Raw genomic sequence first — 5,382 nt, forward strand, 5'->3', positions numbered from 1 at the left:
AAAACCAGAAATTGCAGCTTCCATTTTAGTGAATCTCTATCAAGTGTTTGTACAGAGCTAGACACTACAAAAGTATTTTCTAGAATCCTCACTATAACCTGCAAGGTAGTTACTACTTCCTGCTTATAAAAGGAGAAAGCTAAGGCTCCGATATGTTAAGTAACAGGATTGCACAGCTAGTAGACGATGAAGTGCAGCTGCACCCTTTCATCTCTGCGCTGCCAGTGCTTTCCACTGCCCTAATCCACTTTCCTAACTCACTCCATGCCTGTCATTATGTTAATCCATATTTGCTTATCCTTTCGATTTTAATCAGCACAGTAGGTTTTATTATTCCCTCACATAGCAATTTCAGGGTCACATGAAAGACACATGAATTTAGGAAACATTAAGCACAAACAGAGAACCAATTGTGTCTTGGTTACATCAGTAATTGTACATGGTTGTAAATGTCATTCCAACTACTATTTGTACACTTGAACCATGGAAACAAAATCTATTTAATCAGTTAATTCTATCATCTAGAATTAATCATACATTTTAATACCCTTTGAGTACCACAATAAAGTTAATACAGAACAGGTACTTTCATTTATTCTACAAAAAATAGAGAACTGAAACAGTTGTTGCTTTACCTAATTATTGAACCTCTGTTTTGAATGGAGGAAGCTGCTTCCTGAGAGAAGCGGCCCCTTTTAGCAGAGGAACAGGAGTTATAATGGAAGCAGGTCCTAGCCACTGCAAACTTTAAATCCAAAAAGCATCCTAACGCTTTATTTGCCCACAAACACAAAGGCATGCACACAATTTATGTTATTTTCAGCTCCATGTCCAAAGAAACTAGAAAAATAAGCATAAACCAAAGAAATGCTGAGACCAGCATATCAAATGAGAATTAACCACAATTGAAAAAGAATAAATTTCATTTGAAATAGAAAATAAAATATGATCCTATCTTCCTCCTTTTTACTGTCAAACTCTCGAACAATGGCATTCGTTTTCAATAGTTACAAATCCTCAGAAGAAATTTGGCCTAATTTCACAGGTATATATGTTCATATACACACATGTAGATTTTGGATTTTGTGGATTGTGGATTTTTCTGTGACAAATTAATATTCCATACTGGTTTCTCCCTGCTGCCTGGCATTCGCTGTTGCCAATTCCTTCCAGTCTTGGCCACCACATGTTAAGAAATAACAAATAATAGTATATTGTTGGTCGGGGGCGGTGGCTCACGCCTGTAATCCCAGCACTTTGGGAGGCCGAGGCCGGCGGATCACCAGGTCAGCATATTGAGACCATCCTGGCTAACATGGTGAAACCCCGTCTCTACTAAAAAAATACAAAAAATTAGCCTGGCATGGTGGCGGCGCCTGTAGTCCCAGCTACTCGGGAGGCTGAGGCAGGAGAATGGCGTGAACCAGGGAGGGGAGCTTGCAGTGAGCCGAGATCAAGCCACTGCACTCCAACCTGGGCGACAGAGCAAGACTCGGTCTCAAAAACAAACAAACAAAAAACAACAACAACAACAACAAAATAGTATATTGTCAAATAAAACACAAACACTCTGTAAACCTCTCCAATTAAAAAAAATAATTTTATTAAACATTTCAAGGCAAAGAGAAAAAATTTCTTGGATGATCTACTGTTCTAAAAATATCTGTGCCCCTAATCCCTTATAATAACAAAGATGATCAGAAGTTAATAAAAATTACCCTGATCTGGTCATTTTACAATGTCTGCATGTATTGAAACATCACACTACCCCATAATATGTAAAATTATTATATGTCAATTATAATTTAAAATTAAATTTTAAATTTTTTACATTAATTATCTTTGCTTACCCCCAAGGCAAAGTGAAGATATGTAGAATTTAGTTCTGATAAACTCACAAAAACTGGGGTAAAAATAATCCTTTTTTTAAAATACACATTTTAACAATAATAAATATTTACTTTCCCAACAAATTCCGATTTCTACCATTTAATAGAAACATTCTGTTCACTGTATTAGGCAATGCCTTTTAAAGTTTCAAATGTTTTCATGTGGAACTTATTATAAAATTATTTTCCAGATTTTTATTGGCTATAAAATATATTCATTACTAAACAGATGGGTTTGTTTTTATACTATCCCATTTTTAGATACTTCTGGGAAAGACTTTGCATAACTTCTTGTGATTGAGGGCTGCCTCTAGGATAGCTAATCCTGTCTTATTTACCCCAGCACCCTTTTTGCTGGCTATCGGGAATAATGCTGCATGAATTTGGGAGTGCAGATATTTCTTTGAGATACTGATTTCCATTCCTTCAGATATATACCCAGAAATGGGATTGCTGGGTCACATGGCAGTTTTGCTTTTTGATGAGCCTTCGTACTGTTTATCTCCTTCACTCTTTGTAGTTGTATAGTACTTCATTCTACTGGAAGTGTAACCCATGGTTTATTTAATCAATCTCCTGCCGTTGAATAGTTGTATTGTTTCCAGTATTTTTCTCCTAAAAAAAGTCTGCAATGAAAAATTTTATATTGTTTCATTTCTTATGTGTTTGGATATATCTGTAGTATAAATTCTCAGAAGTGGAATTACTGAGTGAAAAGGAAAAGTGAATTGATTAGTATATTAGACAGCCTGTTTCCCCACAGACTTGCCGATAGAGTATATTTGCTGTATATTCTATAAACAGAAAGTGATTGTAAAGGAATATTTTTTACTTCCATTATTAGAATACAAAGTATACTTTTTTTTATATATCAAATCACTCTTAAAAAGAATGTAAGAATGTGATACTAAATAGTTTTGTTTTGTTAAATAGAGTCAGGGTCTATGCTGCCCCAGCTGGTCTCAAACTCCTGGACTCAACTGATAATCCTGCCTTGGCCTCCCAAAGTGTTGAGATTACAGTCAGGAGTCACCATGCAAGGTCACCAAATTGATTTTTGTTTTGGGGGGGTGTTTTTGCGATGGAATCTCACTTGGTCACCCGAACTGGAGTGTAGTGGTGCAATCTTGGCTCACTGCAACCTCCGCTTCCCAGGTTCAAGCAATTCTCCTGCCTCAGCCTCCCGAGTAGCTGGGATTACTAACTCTCCTGCCTCAGCCTCCCAGCTAATTTTCTGTATTTTTGGTAGAGACAGGGTTTCGCCATTTTGGCCAGGCTGATCTCAAACTCCTGACCTCAAGTGATCCTTCTGCCTTGGACTCCCAGTGTGCTAGTATTACAGGCGTGAGCCACCACACCTAGCTGACCAAATTGTTTTTAATTAGAGTGTTTAAATACACTCCTATACCATCATACTTATTAATTTCTTTAGGAAAAAAATTAGTACCAGAAATGATGTAATACTTTATGCGCCTATTCTCTTTATTTATGTTTTAATTCTACTTAGTAAGTATTGTTGCTTACTAGTCCAAGCTCAAAAAGCATGCATAAAATATGGTTTTTAACCACTGATGCTAGACAACTTGAGAAATTTAGGGACTTATACAAATTGTTTTTCAAAAGAAAATTTTATTAGAGTATAACCAAATTTTTAAAATATGGTTTTTATGCATGCTTTTTGAGCTTGAACTAGTAAGCAATAATACTTATGAAATAGAATTAAAACATAATAGGCACATAAAGTATTACATCATTTCTGGTACTAATTTTTTTCCCAAAGAAATTAAATAAGTATGATGGTATAGGAGTGTATTTAGACACTCTAAAAACAATTTGGTCAGCTGGGTACGGTGACTCATGCCTGTAATCCCAGCACTTTGGGAGGCCGAGGTGGGCAGACTACAAGGTCAGGAGTTTGAGACCATTGTGGCCAACACGGTGAAACTCCGTCGCTATTAAAAATACAAAAAATAGCTGGGTATGGTGGCAGGCGCCTGTAATCGCAGCTACTCAGGAGGCTGAGGCAGGAGAATCGTTTGAACCTGGGAGGTGGAGGTTGCAGTGAGCCGAGATCGGGCCATTGCACTCCAGCCTGGGTGACAGGGCAAGACTCCGTCTCGAAAAAAAAAAAAAAAATTGTAAAAATTTCGTTATGGCCAGGCGCGGTGGCTCAAGCCTGTAATCCCAGCACTTTGGGAGGCCGAGACGGGCGGATCACGAGGTCAGGAGATCGAGACCATCCTGGCTAACATGGTGAAACCCCGTCTCTACTAAAAAAATACAAAAAAAAAAAAAAAAAAAAAAAAACTAGCCGGGCGATGTGGCGGGCGCCTGTAGTCCCAGTTACTCGGGAGGCTGAGGCAGGAGAATGGCGTGAACCCGAGAGGCGGAGCTTGCAGTGAGCCGAGATCGCGCCACTGCACTCCAGCCTGGGCGACAGAGCGAGACTCCGTCTCAAAAAAAAAAAAAAAAAAAAAAAAAAATTTCGTTATACTATAAGAAATATTCTTTTGAAAAACAATTAGTATAAGTTCCTAAATGTCTCAAGTTGTCTAGCATCAGTGACTAAAATAATATATAAAAGTAAAAACGGAAAAAAAGAGCAGTAGTCAGTAACTCACCACTTAAACATACAGCTTAAAATAGAAATTCCTAGGCAATTCTATGGCATATATTTGTGGAAATTGTTACATTCAGCAGTCAGAATTGGCCCCGGATCATCAAAACAGTGGTTGTTACCATCATTTATTAACTTGAAGCTTCTCAATTCGAGATGCTATGTAAATTGAAGGCATTTGTTTTCTATCCAAAAAACACCACAATTTGGGTTGAATTCTAGCTCTGCCACTTGCTGCTTGTGTGACCTTAAGCATATTAACCACTCCAAGCCTCAGTATTTCCACCAATAAAATAAGGCTGCTGTGCTCACTTGGCAGCATATATATGTGCTCACTTGGCAGCATATTGGAACAATACAGAGAAGATTAGCATTGCCCCTGCGCAAAGATGACATGCAAATTCATGAAGCATTCCATATTTTTAACAGACAACCTACAGAATAAGAGAAAATTTTTGCAATCTATCCATCTGACAAAGGTCTAATATCCAGAGTCTACAATATCCAGAGTCTACAAAGAACTTAAACAAATTTACAAGAAAAAAACAAACAACTCCATTAAAAAAGTGGGCAAACGACATGCATAGACACTTCTCAAAAGAAGACATCCATGCAGCCAACAAACATATGAAAAAAAAGCTCAACATCACTGATCATTAGAGAAATGCAAATCAAAACCACAATGCAATACCATCTCATGCCAGTCAGAATGGCGATTATTAAAAAGACAAGAAACAACAGATATTGGTGAAGTTGTGGAGAAAAAGAAACACTTCTACACTGTTGGTGGGAATGAGATTAGTTCAACTACTGTGGAAGACAGTGTGGTGATTCCCCAAAGATCTACAAACAGAAATACTATTTGCTCCAGCAATC

General features: G+C 37.6%; 1 pseudogene; it reads left to right on the plus strand.

The window, feature by feature from the left end:
* Positions 1 to 4,834: 4,834 nt before the first annotated feature.
* On the plus strand, positions 4,835 to 4,930 carry LOC115896609 (annotated as a pseudogene).
* Positions 4,931 to 5,382: the final 452 nt, after the last annotated feature.

This window comes from Rhinopithecus roxellana, chromosome 3 (assembly GCF_007565055.1).
Source record: "Rhinopithecus roxellana isolate Shanxi Qingling chromosome 3, ASM756505v1, whole genome shotgun sequence".
Lineage (NCBI taxonomy): Eukaryota > Metazoa > Chordata > Mammalia > Primates > Cercopithecidae > Rhinopithecus > Rhinopithecus roxellana.